Source organism: Phyllobates terribilis, unplaced genomic scaffold (genome assembly GCF_046119375.1).
Source record: "Phyllobates terribilis strain yellow unplaced genomic scaffold, ASM4611937v1 Scaffold_1__5_contigs__length_1240528914, whole genome shotgun sequence".
NCBI lineage: Eukaryota > Metazoa > Chordata > Amphibia > Anura > Dendrobatidae > Phyllobates > Phyllobates terribilis.
This window is the reverse complement of record NW_027362761.1, coordinates 319,446,436-319,468,910: the sequence shown is the minus strand read 5'-3', so window position 1 is coordinate 319,468,910 and position 22,475 is coordinate 319,446,436. Positions and strand designations below refer to the sequence as shown.

Here is a 22,475-nt window from a genome sequence, read left to right as displayed (position 1 = left end):
TTCTTGATTTTTTGGGGGGATATTCTATCTCTCAATGTTAAAATTAACCTACCCTTAAAATTATAGAATGTCTTTGTCAGTGTGTAAACTTACAAAAACAGCAAGGGATCAAATAATTCTTTCCTTCACTGTATATTTACTTAGAATATTGGTGTTCAACACTTATTTCACCTGCTGTATACCTCTGATGCAAGGCTCCAAACATGATGTGCCAGATTTTTAGTAATGAGTATATCCGCCTGGAATCTCTCTGCATAATGGAGTAGATTTGTCTTGCAGGCATCTGTTAAAACTGAGAGATAATTTCTTTCCTAGCTCTTCTGGAGTTCATATTGATCTTTCAGCCTTTCCCGAAGCAAATATATTTAAGGAATAGATTATAAAATATTGAAAATTAACCACATTTTTGGGTATAAACTATCAAAGCAGAATGAACCTTATTACCCACAGCAAGCAATCAGAACAATGCGGTACAGCAAGCAATCAGAACAATGCGGTACAGCAAGCAATCAGAACAATGCGGTACAGCAAAAAGATGTTGCATCATTACCTTTTGATGGTTATCAATCAAATTTCTGGTAGGCACTCGTAGCTAGAAGACAGTGGTGCTCTGTACTATGGGAACATCCCTCCAAGTCTGCCCATGTGTCTGCCATGAACCACAGGACAAGGTCTCGTACAGACCGAAACGTTGTCTGTCCTTTCTATTTCCACTCTCTGACTTACCAATAAAACTTTAATATTTAATAGCGAGCCGTTTATTTTTCACTACTCTTGGTGTTCACCACCATTGTGGTAGCATGCGCATGTTATTATATTACAGGCAGAACATTAGCTATTTAAATCTTTCTGTTGTGTTTTAATTAATATTAAGCAAAAAAGTGCATTAAATTGCTTGTGTGCACCCAAACACTGCGATAGTGACGAGCGCCCAGATGCTGGGAATGAATTTTTAATATGCGCTGTGTTGATTTGTCATATTGAGTAAAATGAGAACTATCAATCTGCTGTTCTGTGACACCGCTTCACTAGGACAATAACATCTTTATTTTTTTGCTTTCTGAGTTGTCAAGTACTCTGTCATTAAAAATGATAGTACACGGTGCTCCTTGTGGAATCTGCACACCTGCTTTGCAGACTTGACGCAGGTCCTTCTGGGATTCATTTACTAACATCCTGCGCTTGTCTGATGTCATTATGTAACGACTGGTGGCATTTAAGAATGGCAATTTTACATGTGACATTTGGAAAAGAAATGTTTCTGGATCCTGCAGTTGTCAGTGTGGACTGATGTATGTGTTTTCTTATCTACATACAGAATTTGTGATCACTCTCTTTTTTTAGAGTATTATAGCTAACGGTTAAAGTGAAGAATATCTGTACAGTGTCAATTATAATGATATAATATGCGCTACACAGAGCAAACATACCGCTGTAGGTCAGATCTGTTTACTTCATCGGAGACATAGTTATCCAGAGTGAGAATTGGTACCATTGAATTTCCTCAAATCTTCTGTGTGCCTGCAATGTAAAAATGTTCCTTTGTACATAGGGGGGAACTTATTATGAAGCACATTTTTTAAGTCTGTTTTGGTTGTGGCTGACCTACCTTTATTTGTATGAAATATTGCATAGTGTTGCATGATGTTTGATAAATTTGACACGTCTCTAAATACATCACATCCGGTGATGTTTCCCAATTTTTTAATTTACTCCTTTATCTGAGTTAGGATTTTGACTTTTTAAAAATTCACAATTCCTAAATTTGGCTTTGGTTAGTGTAAGACAGCCGTAAATTCTTCTCAGAATCGGGCTGATTATGCAAATGACACTGATCAAAGTCTGATCTGAGTTTGATCAGAGTGTCAGCTTAGTGTGATCTGATTCTCTAGGATGAGAAAATTGGAGCAAGATTTCTCCATCTTCTCCATTGTGTTAGAATGCAGAAATCGGACTGCACTTAGATGTCATCCGATCTCATTGACTTTCATGGCTGAATGCCATCCAAATATCCAATCAAATTTGAACATGCTGCAATTTTTTACTTATACTGGTTCTGTATGAGGAAAAAAAAATCAAACATGTTCGCAGTCCACAGTCTAACATTTGTCCGAGTGCGATCCAATGTTTTGTCAGATCGCACTCGGAGCGATAATACAGTGGCGTGAGCGAGCCCTCAGACAGATTTTGATAGCTAACCATGCCCACTTTACCACCCACATTTCAAATGTGGCAGGAGCATTGAAAAATCGTAAAAAGTCACATTATTTTTTTTATTTATTTATTTTTTTTTAATAATATCATGTAACAAAATTTGAGACATTTTTGATGCCCAAAAAAATGCTAAGGTGCAAAAGCTTTGCTAACATTGCCCCATTTATTTTGGAACCAATTATGTCTTATGTTTGCATTACACATGGTAATTATTGGAATGATCATAGAAAAACCGGTAATGAGGTGCATGGGATGGTATGTGCCATGCTAGTGGGCAATGCCCTACTGCACTCTCTCTTTCTTTGTGGCTGTACTCATTTATATTTATTTTTACGCATCATCTTATGTTATGTTTCTATCTGGATTTGTCTCAGTGAGGGTAGAACTATTAGAGTAAAACATTAGTAATATGAGATGTGTGAACCATCAGTGTTGGTATACTGGGCTACTAGGCTTTAGGTAGTATCATTCTATGATGGTTGTTATGTACCTTGTGTGCAGACGCTGAAATCTCTGGGGAGCCTTAAGAGCTTGCAGTAGCTCACATAACCCAAATGCAGGGGTGTGATGAAAGCCGGCCGGTGGGTGCAGCTCTCTGGCGCCCCCTTACCTCTCAGGTCAGTCAAGGTACTGCACCTAGAGAAAGTAGTGCCAGGAAGCTGCAACCAGCGCAGGGAACACGGTAGTGTGTTATCCCTTCAACGTCACTACACAGCACAACTCGCTAGCGCCCTCTTAGCCTCAGGTCAGTCAAGGAACTGCACCTAGGATAAGCGGTCGCCAGAGAGACTGTCCTGTAACCTACTGGGTATCGGGGCCCTCTGTAGTGAGGGCGGTATATATATCTTCCTTGGCCGCGCCAGGAATATATATATCTGAACCTCCGACCGTCACTACCAGCCTTCCCCAATCCCCAGTTGGTATGCTGCCACCAGTCCCTATTTTAGATATACGCCCAGTCCGTGAATGGGCCTATATCGGGTCAGGAACCAACCCTGGGTAGCGTTTTTGGCTTGAGCCGAGCTCACACGGACGTGCGTTCGTTATGCAGAATAAAAGGCAGGCCCACAATTACTTGAGGTAATTGATTATAATAATACACTAGATACACGATATACAACTAAATATACACAGGTATAAGGTCAGGCTAAACTATACAACAATGGAATACAACACACAGAATCACCACAGCATATCAGTTACCGGTTTCTTGATTCTCTTGTGACGCAGGGAGAGGATTCTGCGGTCGCAGGCACGGTTCTTTGTTACAGGCTGAGGCCTACCACCGCATGGTCAAACTGCTCCTCCCCTTGGTGGCCTCAGCTGGTGCTCAGATGTTCAGCACCCCACTCTTGGGTCAAGACTGACTTGTCTCTTGTCTGTCCTGCTATCTTACCTGCCCCGTCCCGCCCACTGCTGGTGAGGTCAGCTGGCTCAGTCTCCACCCTCAGGTCTAACTTCGATCAGAAGCCCAAATTCTATGGAACCCAATAACTTCTTCTGGGATGGTCTCATGATACCCCCAGGGGTTCCCATGGATTCGGGCCGCCGTAACCGACCTTTTGATATCAATTATGATACCATACGGTCCTCAGGAATGGCTCCGCGCTATATCTTGGCTTCCAGAGCACGTACAAACGTCTACCGCGGAGGCTTGTGTGCGCAATGGCTCCGGGACGCCGTGATATTTTTTTATTGGCCCATCCCATGCAACATGCGTGTACTTTTCATGTTTCTATATCTTATGCCTCCATGCTTGTGACAGACAAAGAAACTAGTCCTATGGGACAAATGGTCAGGTACAGATAGACGAAGCACCCCCCCCCCTGCTGGCTGTGTTTCCTCTCGAAGTCTTTGAAGCTCCTAGCATTCAAGTGTTAAGTAGGCTTCTTATCTTACAGGAGCCTGGATGGGGGGAAACTATCTAGTTGACGTTTTAACAGAAGGTCCCAAGGGTGGGGGCTGCTGAAGTGTGGCCATCCCTGGATATGATTTATCATTACCAAGATGGCGGCTACAGGTTCATCACACCTCCCCCTATACGAGGGCGCGAGGGGGTAGCACATTCCTGTGTTCCCCCGTGCGTCCTTCTGCACCCTCCCCTTGCCGGGATAACCCGTCAGCGTTACCGTGGTCACGGCCTCTTCTGTGGCGAATGGAGAAGTGGTACTGCTGGAGAGCGAGGCTCCAGCGTAGCAACCTGCCATTCGACCCAGAGACCGTGTGTAACCAGCTGAGGGGGTTGTGGTCCGTCTCCACGGTGAAATGGCTCCCGTACAAGTAGGGCTGCAGACGCTGCAGGGCCCATACAATTGCCAGGCATTCTTTTTCCACCGTGGAGTAAGCCACCTCCCGGGGCAGTAGCTTCCTGCTCAGGTACAAGACAGGATGTTCCTGGCCTGTCGTGTTGACCTGACTTAGCACAGCACCGAGGCCAAAGTCACTGGCGTCGGTCTGTACCACAAACGGCCGGTCGAAGTCGGCAGCTTGCAGTACAGGGGAGCTACTTAGGGCGGCCTTGAGTGCCCCGAAAGCTGTCTCGCAGGCGACTGTCCAGTCGACTGCGACGGGCAGCTTCTTCTTGGTGAGGTCCGTCAGGGGCTTGGCCAGGGTGCTATAGTGTGGGACGAACCTCCTATAGTACCCGGCGGTCCCCAAGAAGGACATCACCTGCTTTTTGGTCCTAGGAGTGGGCCAGGATGCGATGGCATCCACTTTCCCCGGTTCTGGCTTCAGAACCCCCCCGCCTACCCGGTGACCCAGGTAGAGGACCTCACTCATGCCCAGCTGGCACTTTTCCGGCTTGATGGTCAAGCCTGCCCGGTGGATCCGACCGAGCACCTGCCGCAGGTGCTCTAGGTGATCCTCCCAAGTGGGACTGAAGACTGCAATATCGTCCAAGTACGCAGCCGCGTACCCTTCAAGTCCCTCAAGCAGCGTATTGACCATCCGCTGAAAAGTGGCAGGGGCATTCTTCATGCCGAATGGCATCACTGTGGACTCGTACAGTCCAAAAGGGGTGATAAAGGCAGAGCGTTCCCTTGCCGCGGGGGTCAGAGGAATCTGCCAGTACCCCCGGCTCAGATCCATGATGGTCAGGTACTTAGCCCCGGCCATCCGATCGAGCAGGTCATCGATGCGTGGTATGGGGAACGCATCGGTGGCCGTTACAGCGTTGAGCCCCCGGTAGTCCACGCAGAACCGTGTAGTTCGGTCCTTCTTTGGTACGAGGACTACAGGCGAGGCCCACGCGCTGCTGGATGCCTGGATCACCCCCAGCTTCAGCATCTCGTCTATCTCTTGGCGCATGTTTCCCTGCACCTCGAAAGAGACCCGATATGCTGAACGCCGGATCGGCGGGTGATCGCCAGTGTCCACGTCGTGGACAGCCATCTCAGTCCTTCCGGGCAGGCTGCTGAACAGCCCCCGGAAGGGGTGCAGGGTGGTCCCCAGCTGGGACCGTTGGTCCTCCGTGAGCTGGTGGCCAACCCCCACATCCTCGATGGACCCACCCGCCTTGGCTTGGGTGAGCAGATCCAGGAGGGTTTCTACCTCTCCTTCCTCGGGAAGGTTGCACACTGGGTGGGCAGTCGCTTTCCGCTCATGATGAGCCTTCATCATGTTCACGTGGAAGGCCTTCCTCCTTCCACGGGCGTGATCCAGGGTGACCAGATAGGTGACGGCGTTGAGTTTCTGGTGCACGAAGTAGGGACCTTCCCAGGCTGCCTGAAGCTTGTTCTGTGGTACGGGGACCAGTACCCACACCTTTTGACCCACCTGGTAGGTCCTTTCACAAGCATTCTGGTCGTACCACCGCTTCTGGTCGGCCTGGGCCTGGGCCATATTGTCCTGCACCAGCTTTGCCAAGGCCATCATCCTGTCCCGGTGGCGCACGACATACTCGATGACCGACACCTCGGGGGTGGCCAAATCCCCTTCCCATGCTTCCTTCACCAGAGCCAGGGGGCCCCGTACCCGTCGCCCGTACAGGAGCTCAAAGGGGGAGAACCCCGTTGAGGCCTGCGGAACCTCCCGGTAAGCAAATAGGAGGTGTGGGAGGTAACGCTCCCAGTCTCTCCCGTGGGAGTCGACCAACATCTTAAGCATCTGCTTTAAGGTGCCATTGAACCGCTCACACAGGCCATTAGTCTGTGGGTGATACGGGCTGGCCACCAGATGTTGCACCTGCATTTGCTTACAGAGGGACTCCATCAGCCGCGACATGAACTGGGTCCCTCGGTCGGTGAGCATTTCCTGGGGGAAACCCACTCTGGAGAAGATCTCCAGTAAGGCGGTAGCCACCTTGTCGGCCCGAATGGACGACAAAGCTACCGCTTCCGGGTACCGGGTGGCATAGTCCACTACCGTGAGTATGAAGCATTTCCCGGAGTGGCTGGGAGTGGACAGAGGTCCAATAAGATCCACAGCGACCCTCGAGAAAGGCTCTTCGATGATTGGCAGAGTTACCAGTGGGGCTTTGGGGAGCGGCCCCGCCTTCCCCACCCTCTGACAGGTGTCACACGAACGGCAGTAGGCACCCACCGCGGCTCCCATCCCAGGCCAGTAGAAATGCTGAGCTATCCTGGCCTTGGTTTTAGCGATCCCTAGGTGTCCGGCCATCGGAATCTCGTGTGCGATCCGCAACAATTCCGCCCTGAACGGATAGGGTACCACTAACTGTCGGTCCCTGGGCCACGCCTCCGGTGAACCCTGCTGGACCGTTACCCGGTACAGCCGTCCCTGGTCCCAGACCACACGCTCGCAGTCTGACTCCATGGGAGGCTGTGCCGCCTGTTCCTTGAGAGCTTTCAGGCTGTCGTCTGCTTCCAACGCAGCCTGAAATTCCTGACTTGATGTGGCCAGAATCGACGAAACTGCCACATCCTCTGTCAGCCCCTCCGGGCATGTCACCTGGCCGCTGTCTGACCCGGCAGACACTTGGTCAGAAGTGGGGAAGCCGTCGGACCTCTGCAAGGCTCCTTGGGCTCCGGCGCTCCCACTCCTGGTGACAGCGGCTATGACCGCTGTGACCGTGGGTAGTGCCTGCTTCCCCTCTGTTTCTGACCAAGCCGCCCGATCAGGCAGGCTTCCTAGGCCTTTGGACATCTCGGATGTGGGGAACTCCTGCCCTGGGGTCTTACCTGGCGGCTCCTCTCTTGGGACACCCCCACCCCCCATGGCCTGTTCCTCCCCCTGCAGTGGGCCTATACTCAGCAGCCTGGATACCCCTGGGAGCCCTACACTGCCGGTAGCTGCCCCCCTCTCCATCCCTGAGCTTCCCTCTACAGAATCCTGCCCGCCCCCTCCCTCACCGGAGGACAAGAGGTCACGGCACGCCGGCTGAGCACCTCTGCGGGCATCCCCACACTCCCCACCTGCTTTCACTAACCCTGTTTGTGTTGTGTCTGTGCAGGTGTTACCCTCAGGTTTCACTCCCTCCTCCTCAGCAGGACGCACACTACATACAACATGGTTGGCATTAGCAGCAGACAAATCAATACACTCTTGGGGGGCCGAACTTGGGGGTTCAGAGGGTACATACTGCGATACAAGACGCCCCAAGTCGGTCCCTAATAAAACATTTGCGGGAATATTTGGCGTTACTCCCACCTCCCGCATCCCCCTTCCGGCACCCCAGTCCAAATACACCATGGCAACGGGAAGTGCCGGCTCCACGCCTCCAACCCCGGAGACGGAAAGAGTCTTTCCTGGTACCAAGTCCTGGGGGGACACCACCTCAGGCCGTACCAGTGTTCGTTCAGCGCCCGTGTCCCGCAGTCCCATGACCGCAGAACGGCCTATGGTGACGGGTTGGATGTTGTCCAGGGACCTACCACCACCCCCTCCCACACACAAAACATTGGGCGCTCTCTGGGACTGGGATGGGGTCTTTTGGCGCTGGGGACACTCAGCCCTAAAGTGTCCTGGTTTGTTGCATAGATGACAACGTCTTACGTCTGGTCCTTGCCTGGAGAGGGCAACAGGGGGATACACCCCTTGTGTTCTAGGGGCCGGGGAAACAGGGGCATGACTGGGCTTACCCCCTCTCCAGGTGCTGCTGACAGACTTCTTCAGCTCAGGCGCCCTGTTATTGGCATACTCGTCTGCCAGGGCGGCTGTAGCAGAAGCCCCTGTTGGTTTTCGGTCACGGAGGAACTGTCGGAGGTCCTCTGGGCAGTTCCACAAGAACTGCTCCGTGACGAACAGTTCCTGGACCTCCTGGCGGGTAGTAAGCGCTAGACCCGAGGTCCAGTGCTCTGCGGCTCTCAACAGCGCCCGCATATGATCGGTCCAGGTGTCCTTGGGGCCACGCAGCAGGCTCCGGAACTTCTGGCGGTACGACTCGGGAGTGAGGTTGTACTGCCGGATCAGGGCCCGCTTGATGCAGTCGTAGTTCTGTACCTCCCCGGCAGGTAAGTCCCCCAAGGCATCCAGGGACTTACCCCTCAAACGGGGGGTCAGGTATCTGGCCCACTGATCCCGGGCCAGATGGTGCTGAAGACAGGTCCGTTCAAATGCCACCAGAAAGGAGTCCAGGTCCCCATCCTTCTCCAGTAGAGGGAAGTCCTCAGCTCGGACTTTGGACGACTTGGTCTCCTGATGGGTTGGTTGCTCTAGCGGAAGCCCCCGCTGGGCCAGGTCCAGTTGGTGCTGGCGCTCCGCAGCTCGCTCTGCACGCTCCGCAACCTCCCGGCGCTCTGCAGCTTCACGCTCCGCAGCCTCCCGGCGCTCTGCAGCTTCACGCTCCGCAGCCCGCTCCGCAGCCCGCTCCGCAGCCCGCTCTGCACGCTCCTCCTCCGCTGCCTTCTCTGATGCTGCCAGGAGGGTTTTGTAGACGGCATCGCCATGAGACTGGAGACTTGCCATAGCCGCTTGTAAAAGGGCTTGTGATCTGGACAGGCTGGGCTGGGTAGGTGGTGGGCAGCCCACTGCGGGACCGTATACTGGGGACTGGCTCCCTGAGGTGCCCGGGCTGGACTCCTCCTCGCCATGAGTAACAATGTCCTCCCCTCCTGCCACACGGACCGTAGCATTAGCCTCTTGCAGGGTCTTGCTCCTGGTGCCGTCTGCCATCTTGGTAACCGACACCGCTGCAACCCTGAGTTTGCACACACCTTGTTATACTTTTAGCCTGACCGTCTAACGTTGGGCTGACCTTAAGACTCCAGCAGTGGAAGTTACCACTGGCAGTCTTTAGTGCCTGGGAGTAGGGGTCCCACAACACTATTATTCTGCAATCCCACCGCTCTGCCACCAATGTGATGAAAGCCGGCCGGTGGGTGCAGCTCTCTGGCGCCCCCTTACCTCTCAGGTCAGTCAAGGTACTGCACCTAGAGAAAGTAGTGCCAGGAAGCTGCAACCAGCGCAGGGAACACGGTAGTGTGTTATCCCTTCAACGTCACTACACAGCACAACTCGCTAGCGCCCTCTTAGCCTCAGGTCAGTCAAGGAACTGCACCTAGGATAAGCGGTCGCCAGAGAGACTGTCCTGTAACCTACTGGGTATCGGGGCCCTCTGTAGTGAGGGCGGTATATATATCTTCCTTGGCCGCGCCAGGAATATATATATCTGAACCTCCGACCGTCACTACCAGCCTTCCCCAATCCCCAGTTGGTATGCTGCCACCAGTCCCTATTTTAGATATACGCCCAGTCCGTGAATGGGCCTATATCGGGTCAGGAACCAACCCTGGGTAGCGTTTTTGGCTTGAGCCGAGCTCACACGGACGTGCGTTCGTTATGCAGAATAAAAGGCAGGCCCACAATTACTTGAGGTAATTGATTATAATAATACACTAGATACACGATATACAACTAAATATACACAGGTATAAGGTCAGGCTAAACTATACAACAATGGAATACAACACACAGAATCACCACAGCATATCAGTTACCGGTTTCTTGATTCTCTTGTGACGCAGGGAGAGGATTCTGCGGTCGCAGGCACGGTTCTTTGTTACAGGCTGAGGCCTACCACCGCATGGTCAAACTGCTCCTCCCCTTGGTGGCCTCAGCTGGTGCTCAGATGTTCAGCACCCCACTCTTGGGTCAAGACTGACTTGTCTCTTGTCTGTCCTGCTATCTTACCTGCCCCGTCCCGCCCACTGCTGGTGAGGTCAGCTGGCTCAGTCTCCACCCTCAGGTCTAACTTCGATCAGAAGCCCAAATTCTATGGAACCCAATAACTTCTTCTGGGATGGTCTCATGATACCCCCAGGGGTTCCCATGGATTCGGGCCGCCGTAACCGACCTTTTGATATCAATTATGATACCATACGGTCCTCAGGAATGGCTCCGCGCTATATCTTGGCTTCCAGAGCACGTACAAACGTCTACCGCGGAGGCTTGTGTGCGCAATGGCTCCGGGACGCCGTGATATTTTTTTATTGGCCCATCCCATGCAACATGCGTGTACTTTTCATGTTTCTATATCTTATGCCTCCATGCTTGTGACAGACAAAGAAACTAGTCCTATGGGACAAATGCTCAGGTACAGATAGACGAAGCACCCCCCCCCTGCTGGCTGTGTTTCCTCTCGAAGTCTTTGAAGCTCCTAGCATTCAAGTGTTAAGTAGGCTTCTTATCTTACAGGAGCCTGGATGGGGGGAAACTATCTAGTTGACGTTTTAACAGAAGGTCCCAAGGGTGGGGGCTGCTGAAGTGTGGCCATCCCTGGATATGATTTATCATTACCAAGATGGCGGCTACAGGTTCATCACAAGGGGGAAATGCAAGCAAAATGCCATAAAATGGTACTCGGGTTTCTGACCTTAAAATCTTGTTTTAGGACTTGTTTTCTTAGTAAATGGATGTGCAAGAAATCTTTACCCTGTACAGTCATCGATGCATGAAATCAATTAGGCATCGCTATCCTGACTTAGTTCACCAAACCGTTCCCAGTAGTAACGTGTCCCAAAGCCCAGATGAGGAACAGCAGTTACCGGGCATGGATATACCAGTGCTTCTATGGAAACATTTTTTTTAAAACATACATATATATATATAATACTTGTATTATTTTTTATTTCCGCAGGGTTTTTAGATCTTTATCACAATGAAAATGCTGTATCAACATCCTCTTGCATGACAGGTACGCCATACAGAACCATCTACTTGCTCTTCCTAATATTTTTCTTTATGCATGATATTTCATAATCATGTAGAAATGTCAACTATCTGAAGTGTTCAATTAACAATTCTTGATCTAAAAACGGTGCCATTCTGAAATCCCGAAAATCCTTTTCTTCTATAGAACATCTGGAACAGGAATATTGTCTGAGAATTTACACATCACTGCTTGGTGAAAGAGTTAATTGTTGGATACTCATTTTGTAAAGATGCCCAAGGCTTGAGAGAATCTGTGCCAGTTAATCAGCAGTAACCTGTGAAATGGAATGTGGCATTTGCCCTTCAGACAATGAACATCACCTCACCAAACGTATTCAACAATGCTGCACTTTAACCATTTCATAGGATTTTTTCCATTAATTGCTCTAGGGCTGCCCTCTTGCCTTTACTTCTCCTTGACTTCACCAACCATATCTAAAAAAATAAATATATTCAGGTCTCTATTTTATCTTTTTTATATAGTGGAAATCTAATTTAGAAGTCACCAGAAAGAACATACAATGTTAAAACACAAAATAGGCAATCCCAAAAATACCAACATACAATCTCAAATCAATGTATCAAAACCTTTTTTGCTATTATATCCAATGTATGCGGTATATAAATAAAAATTATTATTATTATTATTATTATTATTATTAATGTCAATAGGTGCTTCTATTGTGCTGGCTTAGAATTTGAGTAAGCCTAGAATAAATGTTTCTTTTTTTTTTTAGAAAGCCCACTCCTATTAGGGAGTTATTAGAGGAGTGATTGTCATCTTTCATACTAGTGTGGCTCCTAAGAGCAATTTCTCACTGTACAGCACTTCTTCTCAAACTGTGGAGTGATCCTAATTTGTGAGCTCCTAGTCAACCCTAGTTTCTGGTGTGGCACGGCCGAGGAGGTAGTCTTGAAGGAAGTGGTTATACCGGGATGGGGGAGGAGTTGGGGAGATGCAAATTTGTAACAACAGATTCTGGTTTTGTGTTGAGTAAATCATGTCTGGGTTTGTAGACCACCCCCATTTACATGCCCAATCTTCACCTATAAAATTAAAGTGATGCTAACCAAAATTAAATGTCCCTGTCCTGCAATTGTAGTAGTGGTCACTTACAGTCCTATGTAAAATCACTAATATGACCACCATACACTGATCATGTAGTTGTAGCTACCAATTGTCCACAGGGGCTCTCCAGACCTTATATGTGATTGGGTATATTGTAAAGATGAATCAAGGGACACTTTTTCCCCACTTCTTTACAAACCACACATTGCTATAACAATCAGAAGTGCCCATGCATTAATAATGGTGCCATAGTGCCGTATACAGTTACAGTACCCTCCTTTTGTGCTCCCAACAATAATGGTGCAACCCAACAATAAAAGTGCGCTGTCTTGCCTGCACATGGTACAGTGCCACCTCTATGCTCTACAAGGTAATAGTGTCCTCTCTGTGGTCCCATACGATCATATTATTCTCACGCATTATTAAATGGAGATCTGGAACAGCATCTTGGCTTCTTCCCGGTTCTCCTAACAGGCTGTTATTTTAAAATCCGGCTTGTAAGAACCAGAAAGAACCAAATGAATCCCATCTCTGGCTTTGGAATTCAAAAACGTTTCTTTGGCAGCAGCAGTCTCTTGTTTAACGACAAAATTAACTTATTTTGTACATATTTTTATATTTGTGAGTTCAGAAGACCAATTTTAAGACAAAAATTTAAATATTGACTACAACCAATGGTGAGGCATTGGCATCATTCTGGCTAGTGAGGCCCCAAAGAAAAAAAAGAGAAGATGTACTCTAGAAAAGCTCTCACTAATATTCCCTGCATTCACACTGTAGGAAAATTAAACAAGTTTCCGGGGTACCTCACGGAATACATCTGATTGTTGGTGGTTCCAACAATGGAATAGTCTTGATTGACTAATTTTTTTGAGGGGAGAAGTGAGATCTTTCAAAAAGATTGCCAATATTATTGTAAGGGGTCTTTTGTAATGTATGCTCTAAAAACTGTCTGAAGCCTAGTCCCTGCAGGGATTTCCAATGCCAGGTGTAGCTGGTATTCTGGTATTTTAGCTAGTGAATTCTACGAAACAAAATCAAAGGCTTGTAAGGCATATTCAGAAGTTAGAATTAGTTCAAAGGCGGGCAACTAGATTATTACATGGCATGGAAGTCCTCTTTTATAATAAGAAGTTAAAAAAGTTGGGCTTGTTTAGCTTAGAAAAAAAGATGCCTCAGAGGCAGTCTCATTTATATGTATAAATATATGCGTGGTCAGTATAAAGGACTGGCACATGATTTTCGTCCAAAGACCTTACAAAGGACCAGGGGACATTCATTATATGGGGGGGAAAGGTGATTTCGGCAGCTAAATAGGAAAGGGTTCTTTACAGTTAGAGCAGTCAGACTGTAAAATGGTTTCCTCGCAACAAATGGCATTGTGGATTATAGATACTCTACCAAAAGAGAATGTATAACTGGTAGAGAAAGGTTGATCTTGATGGACCTATATCTTTTGTTAACTTACAGTACAGATCAAAAGTTTGGACACACCTTCTCATTTAAAGATTTTTCTGTATTTTCATGACTATGAAAATTGTACATTCACACTGAAGGCATCAAAACTATGAATTAACACATGTGGAATTATATACTTAACAAAAAAGTGTGAAACAACTGAAAATATATCTTATATTCTAGGTTCTTCAAAGTAGCCACCTTTTGCTTTGATGACTGCTTTGCACACTCTTGGCATTCTCTTGATGAGCTTCAAGAGGTAGTCACCTGAAAATGGTCTTCCAACAATCTTGAAGGAGTTCCCAGAGATGCTTAGCACTTGTTGACCCTTTTGCCTTCACTCTGCGGTCCAGCTCACCCCAAACCATCTCGATTGGGTTCAGGTCTGGTGACTGTGGAGGCCAGGTCATCTGGCGTAGCACCCCATCACTCTCCTTCTTGGTCAAATAGCCCTTACACAGCCTGGAGGTGTGTTTGAGGTCATTGTCCTGTTGAAAAATAAATGATGGTCCAACTAAACGCAAACCGGATGGAATAGCATGCCACTGCAAGATGCTGTGGTAGCCATGCTGGTTCAGTATGCCTTAAATTTTGAATAAATCCCCAACAGTGTCACGAGCAAAGCACCCCCACACCATCACACCTCCCCCTCCATGCTTCACGGTGGGAACCAGGCATGTAGAGTCCATCCGTTCACCTTTTCTGCGTCACACAAAGACACGGTGGTTGGCACCAAAGATCTCAAATTTGGACTCATCAGACCAAAGCACAGAATTTCCACTGGTCTAATGTCCATTCCTTGTGTTCTTTAGCCCATACAAGTCTCTTCTGCTTGTTGCCCGTCCTTAGCAGTGGTTTCCTAGCAGCTATTTTACCATGAAAGCCTGCTGCACAAAGTCTCCTCTTAACAGTTGTTGTAGAGATGTGTCTGCTGCTAGAACTCTGTGTGGCATTGACCTGGTCTAATCTGAGCTGCTGTTAACCTGCGATTTCTGAGGCTGGTGACTCGGATAAACTTATCCTCAGAAGCAGAGGTGACTCTTGGTCTTCCTTTCCTGGGGCGGTCCTCATGTAAGCCAGTTTCTTTGTAGCACTTGATGGTTTTTGCAACTGCACTTGGGGACACTTTCAAAGTTTGCCCAATTTTTCGGACTGACTGACCTTCATTTCTTAAAGTAATGATGGGCACTCGTTTTTCATAGCTGCTTTTTTCTTGCCATAATACAAATTCTAACAGTCTATTCAGTAGGACTATCAGCTGTGTATCCACCTGACTTCTGCACAACACAACTGATGGTCCCAACCCCATTTATAAGGCAAGAAATCCCACTTATTAAACCTGACAGGGCACACCAGTGAAGTGAAAACCATTTCCGGTGACTACCTCTTGAAGCTCATCAAGAGAATGCCAAGAGTGTGCAAAGCAGTCATCAAAGCAAAAGGTGGCTACTTTGAAAAACCTAGAATATAAGACATATTTTTAGTTGTTTCACACTTTTTTGTTAAGTATATAATTCCACATGTGTTAATTCATAGTTTTGATGCCTTCAGTGTGAATGTACAATTTTCATAGTAATGAAAATACAGAAAAATCTTTAAATGAGAAGGTGTGTCCAAACTTTTGGTCTGTACTGTATGTAACAAATGACAATGGCAAAAATGCTGTGTGTTTTTTTTCTATCCTTTCTCCTCCCCAAAAAACTAATAAAACTTATAGGATACATTTTGTGTTTCCCATAATGGCGCTATTAAAAAATAGAAATGACATAAAAAACAAGCCCTTGATCGATTTTGTCAACAAAAAATAACGAAGTTATAGCTCTTGGAAAGCGTTGAAAGCCGACTGACACCCCCCTCCCCCCGCCTCTCAAAAACAATAATTTATGTGTCACGCTACATAAGGGATGGGAAAAGGGGGGAAGCCCAACAACTAGGGAAAGGGAGAGTGGAGACCCCTAGGCAGATCTTACAACATTCTGACTCCCCTACTGTCCCTAAATAGGTTCCGTACCTATCGCCGAGCAGGATGCCTCAACCATGATTGGGGAGGCGGCAGGGGGGAGGACTCAAGAGCTACCACATATTTCTTGAGCAGAGACCTGTGAAACACATTGTGGATCTTAAGAACCTGAGGTAACTGAAGACGAAACACTGCTGGGTTAACGACGGCGGTTATTTTATAGGGACCAATGAATCTAGGTCCTAGCTTCCAGGAAGGAACCTTCAACTTGATATTCCTGGTAGACAACACACAAATTCATTCACACTAAGGTCTGGACCTGACTAGCGTTTCCTGTCAGTCATACGTTTGTACCTGTCGCCCATGATCTTCAAATTACTCTGAAACCCCCCCCCCCCGCCACACAGAAGAGAGCGACGAAGAAAAACGTTCCTCCTCAGGAACTTCCGAAGCCCCTCCCCCACTAAAGGTACCAAACTGTGGATGAAAACCGTATGCACCAAACAAAGTTGACCTGCCAGTAGACTCCTGGCGATGATTATGAATTGCAAACTCGGCCAACAGTAATATGCCCAATCCTCCTGGCAAAACACCTGAGGTAAGTCTCCAAATTCTGAATAATGTGCTCGGTCTGTCCTTTCAACTGAGGATGGAAGGCAGAGGAAAAAGACAACTGCACCCCCAGTCGAGTACAGAAAGCTTTCCAGAACTTAGAAGCAAACTGAGTTCCCCAATATGACACCACATCGGAAGGAACCCCGTAAAACTTCATGATCTCAGTAATGAATACCTGAGCAAGAGTCTTGGCATTTGGAAGTGCCTGCAATGCGATAAAATTAACCATCTTACTGAACCTATCTACAACCACCAGAACCACAGTCTTGCCTGTGGATACCGGTAGGTCAGTAATAAAATCCATGGACATGTGTGTCCATGGCCTGTTAGGAATAGGTAGCAGAAGAAGAGGACCAGACAGACAGGTATGTGATACTTTAGAACGCGCGCAAATACTGCAAGCAGACACATGTTCAACCACATCCTGATGCAACCCCGGCCACCAAAAACGAAGAGAAATGAGGTCCTCAGTTGATTTACCACCTGGAAGACCAGCAAGCACCGAGTTGTGATGTTTCATAGTTACTTTACGGCGCAGATTAGATGGTACAAATAACCTCCCCGAAGGGCAGGAGGCAGGGGCGTCCCCCTGAGCCTCCAACACCTCTCCCTCCAGGTCAGGGTACAAAGCTAAAATGACTACCCACTTCTGCAATATTGGGGCAGGGTTCTCATGGTCACCACCACCAGGAAAACTCTGGAACAAAGCATCAGCCTTGATGTTTTTAATCACTGGATGGAAAGTGACAACAAGATTAAACCTTTTAAAAAACAGAGCCCATCTAGCCTGCCTAGACGTTTAGCAGACTGAAGATATGACAGGTTCTTATGGTCTCTGATAACAGTAATAGGATGGACTGCCCCCTCCAGCCAATGTCACCATTATTCGAACACCAATTTAATCGCTTAAAGCTCCCTATTACCCAAGTCATTAATTCTCTCAGCCGAAGATAATTTTTTGCAAAAGAAAGCCCATGGATGCCATTTACTAGGAGACGGACCCTGAGACAACACAGCCCCAACCCCCACCTCCGACGCATCAACTTCTACGATAAAAGATTGGGAAACATCGGGTTGACTGAGCATATATGCTTTGGCAAAACATCTCATCAAGGAGGAAAAAGCATGCTGGGTGGCATTCAACCATTTAGAAAAATCAGACCCCTGTCTTGTCATGTCAGTAAGGGTTTTCACAAATACCGAATAATTTTGGATACATTTCTAGTAAAAGTTAGTAAAGCCCAGAAAGCTCTGTAATGCCTTCAGATTCTCGGGACTGTCCCAATCAAGTACAGTACGGATCTTCTCCGGATCCATCCGAAAACCCGATGATGACAACAGGTACTCCAAAAACTGCACCTCCTGGACGGTGAAAACACATTTCTCTAGTTTGGCATATAGTTTGTTATCCTTTAATATCTGTAGTACCTGTTTAATATGCCCCTGATGTGTCTCAAAATCAGATGAGTAAACCAATATATCATCCAGATAGGCCACCACAAACCTGCCCACTAAATGATGGAAAATATTGTTTATGAAATGCTGGAACACTGCAGGTGCATTGGTCAGACCAAAAGGTATAACCAGAGTTTCGAAATGCCCCTCAAGGGTATTGAATGCCGTTTTCCATTCATCCCCCTCTCTGGTTCTAACCAGATTGTAGGCTCCCCTTAAATCCGTCTTGGAGAACACCTTAGCTCCCACAACCTGGTTGAATAAATCTGGAATCAGAGGAAGAGGGTACGGATCCGGGATGGTAATTTGATTAAATTCCTGGAAATCTAAACAGAGACGGAGACCCCCAACTTTCTTCTTAACGAAGAAGAACCCTGCCGCCATGGGTGAATATGAGGGTCTGATATGGCCCTTCCCCAGACTCTCAGCAATGAAATCCTTCATGGCTTGTCTCTTAGGGCCAGAAAGATTATGCAGTCTGGACTTGGGTAGTTTAGCTCTGGGAGTCAGGTTAATAGGACAGTCATATGCACGATGAGGAGGCAAATCCTGACACCCCTTCTTTGAAAATACAGGGTGGGCCATTTATATGGATACACCTAAATTAAATAGGAATGGTTAGGGATATCAACTTCCTGTTTGTGGCACATTAGTATATGGGAGGGGGAAAACTTTTCCAGATGGGGGGTGACCATGGCGGCCTTTTTGAAGTCGGCCATTTTGGATCCAACTTTATTTTTTTTAATGGAAAGAGGGTTATGTGACACATCAGACTTATTGAGAATTTCATAAGAAAAACAATGGTTTGCTTGGTTTTAACGTAACTTTATTCTTTCATGAGTTATTTACAAGTTTATGACCACTTATAAAATGTGTTCAAATTGCTGCCCAGTGTGTTGGATTGTCAATGCAACCCTCTTCACCCACTCTTGACACACTGATAACAACACCGCAGAAGAAATGCTAGCACAGGCTTCCAGTATCCGTTGTTTTCAGATGCTGCACATCTCATATCTTGATGGTATGGTGTGGTATATGGTGTACAAAGATAGTGGGGCCATTCTTCATTAATGGAAACCTCAATGCCACTGGATATCTGAAATTGCTACATGATGATGTGTTGCCCCCTTATGCACTGAAGATGGCACGTTCCCTGAGTTTTTCCAAAAAGATGGTGCACCACCACTTTATGGGTGTCAAGTCCGAGCATTCCTACATGAACAGTTTCCTGGAAAGTGGATTGGTCGTCGTGGGCCAGGTGAATGGCCACCAAGGTCTCCCGATCTGACCCCCTTAGACTTTTATCTTTGGGATCATCTGAAGGCAATCGTCTATGCTGTCAAGATACGAGATGTGCAGCATCTGAAACAGTTGATATCACCAACCATTCCCATTTAATTTAGGTGTATCCATATAAATGGCCCATCCTGTACATCCTCAAAACCAGAAAAAAACGCTGGTAAAGTCTCCGTAGAGACTGCAGAAAGAGAAATGTTTAAGCGGTTCTCATGAAAGTAATCTCCCCATTCAACAATTTCTCTGGTTTGCCAATCCACTATCTGATTATGTTTCACCAACCAGGGTAGACCCAGTACAATTGGAGTGGGAAGGCCCTCCAGGACATAACAAGGAATTACCTCATAATGCAAAGACCCCACCTTCAGTCTTATATTATGTACAATCTGAGTCAGAGCTCTCTGTGAAAGTGGTGCTGAGTCAATGGCATAAATAGGGATGGGCTTAGTTAACGCACAGCAAGTAAGCCCATGAGTTATCACAAACCCAGCATCAACCATGCTGACTCCAGCTCCACTGTCCACAAACACAGAAATTTTCTCAGTCCTGCTCTCTAGCACCACCTCTGCCGTTAGGACAAACCGAGAACTGCATGTTGAAGACAAACACACTCCTTGATTATCCAACTCCACACTATCAAGAGTTAATAGAGTTTCTTTTTGATTGGAAATCGAGGGATATGCCCTAATAAAATGTCCCTTTTTACCATAAAAAAAAAACACATGCCCTTTTTCTTGCGGATCTCAGGGAAAACATACGATGCAGAAGCACCCCATAACTGCATGGGTTCCTGCAACTCCACAAGTACAGGTTCACCCCCAGACCACCCTCCTCCCCCGGCAAAGGAGCATTGCCCCGAAAAGAGAACTCAGGAGAAGGTGGCCTCACCCACCTATCTTGAAGGCGTCTATCCACACATATCGCCAATGACATGGCAGCCTCCAAGGACTCCGGGCTTTAGTAAACTGCCAAGGCATCCTTCAACCTTTCAGTAAGGCCCTGACAAAATTAGCTTCTAAGAGTTGGGTCATTCCATTTGGTATCGGTTGCCCATCTACGGAATTCGGAACTATAACTCTCCACTGACCGATTCCTATGCAGAAGGCGACGCAGCCTGGATTCAAACCCTGTGGCAAAGAGAGAGCCCAGGAATGAGGATCTCCTTGCAACAGTGAGATCACAAACCCCACTCGCTACTCCTCATCTCCAGAGGAGTAAGCTCGAAGTTTAAAATACAACTTACAAGCTTCTTTAAATACAAAAAACTTGCCTATACCTCCTGAAAACCTATCCGGGAGGGCAATTTTGGGTTCAAGCTGGACCGGCCTACCCGCAGAGTCCCCAACACTCGGAGTCTGCAGCCGCTGCCGTTGCTGCTGAACCTCAGATTGAAGGTTAGTCATCTCCAGTGACAACCTCTGAAGCTGCTCTGCCAGCACAGAAACAGGATCCATGAACCCAGGAAAAAAAAAACACACCCAAAAAAAAAAAAAAAACACGTGTCAGTTTTTTATTTACTTATTTATATACGGCTGGTGATAATGTCACGCTAGGTAAGGGAAGGAACAAGTATATGATGATGAGAAAAGGGGGAAAGCGAGAGTGGAGACTCCTAGGCTGATCTTACAACACCCTAACTCCCTTACTGTCCCTAAATAGGTTCTGCACCTATCGCCGAGCAGAATACCTAATCCCTAACTGTCCCTAGAGCTAGGCCCTAGGTATGGAGGGGAAGGGGTGAGCACTAGTCAGCCCCCCACTGCAACTAAAAACAAACGAAGAAAACAGACAAGGGGATACAATTAGCTTGAGAAGACACCAGAGAGAAGCCGACAACAATCCACGAAGAATCTCCAAGAAGAAACTAGCCGACTGCTAGTACTCCAGGTCTGAGCAGGGGAAAATTATTCTATCACCGGCAACTCTCTGGAGACACTAAGGGTTTTTAAATGTCAAGGGTGTGTCAATTAGCAGCAGAAGGTGGAGATCACAGCTGGGTTCTTGCGAGAGAAGGATACCATTACACTACAGAGATGAAAGGATCAAGAAGGTGTCTGCAAAGCCAAGCGCAGCAACCTTCTACAGCCAGATCCAGAACGACTATCTGTCAAAGCTGATGCACCCATGACAATATGCTTGTTCATTAAGCCTTTTCTGTCACAGCCAATTTTGGCCTTTCTGATCAGTCCCATTTTTTCACATTTGACACTGACAGTATGTTACTTTATGTGGTAAAGAGATTATTTTTTTCGTGACACATTGTACTTTGTTAGTAGAAAATTTAAGTCAATATGTTTTACGTTTATTTAGAATCATAGAATGTTACAGTTGGAAGGGACCTCCTGGGTCATCTGGTCCAACCCCCTGCTCAATGCAGGATTCACTAAACCATCTCCGACAGATGTCTGTCCAGCTTCTGTTTGAAGACGTCCATTGAAGGAGAACTCACCACCTCTCGTGGCCGCCTGTTCCACTCATTGATCACCCTCATTGTCAAAAAGTGTTTTTCTAATATCTAATGTGTATCTTCTACCTTTCAGTTTTATTCCATTGTTTCTCATGTTTCCATGTGCAAATGAGAATAAGGATGATCCTTCTACACTGTGACATCCCTTCAGATATTTGTAGACAACTATTAAGTCTCCTCTAGCCTTCTTTTTTGCAAGCTAAACATTCCCAGATCCTTGAACCGTTCCTCGTAGGACATCATTTGCAGTCCGCTCACCATCCTAGTAGCTTTTTCTGAACTTACTGCAGTTTTTCTATGTTTTTTTTTAAATGTGTTTATGAAAAATCTGAAATTTACTGAATATTTGGAAAAATTAACAATTTTATAACTTAATTTTTATGCCATTAAAGTGGATACTTATGCCACACAAGCAGTTAATAAAATTTACCATACATTTACTTTACGTTGGCATCATTGTTTAAACATTCTTCTATTATTTTAGGATATTACATAGCTTAAAAGTTCTGCAGCAAATTTAAGAATTTCCATGGAATTTTTAAAACAATTAGTTAAGGACCAATTCAGTTTTGAAGCAACTGTAAGGGGGCTATGTATGGAAAAAAATCCCACAAATTACCTTATGTTAGAAACTACACACCTCAAAGTATTCAAGACCACATTCAGACCACATTCACAAGATTTGTTAACTCTTCAGGTGCGTTACAGAGTTTAGAGCAATATCACTGTGAAATTTAAACATTGAATTTCTTTTGTAGATTTTTTTTTTTGTGGAACACAGCAGGTGTTAACACAGAAATGCAACTCAACATTTATTACTCAAATCTGCA

At 46.7% G+C, this 22,475-nt stretch overlaps 1 protein-coding gene across 15 annotated transcripts in view; it reads left to right on the top strand.

The window, feature by feature from the left end:
• The window catches only part of ARVCF (ARVCF delta catenin family member), an 892,847-nt gene that overhangs the window by 451,653 nt on the left and 418,719 nt on the right, over positions 1-22,475 (top strand). For 11 of the 15 annotated variants that reach the window (XM_073675591.1, XM_073675564.1, XM_073675598.1 and 8 more), the window contains one exon: positions 11,252-11,308. The exons of the other annotated variants lie outside the window; for them this stretch is intronic. The gene's annotated coding sequence lies outside the window, so the exon portion shown is untranslated. The remainder of the gene's footprint in view (positions 1-11,251; positions 11,309-22,475) is intronic. 15 annotated transcript variants of the gene reach the window in all.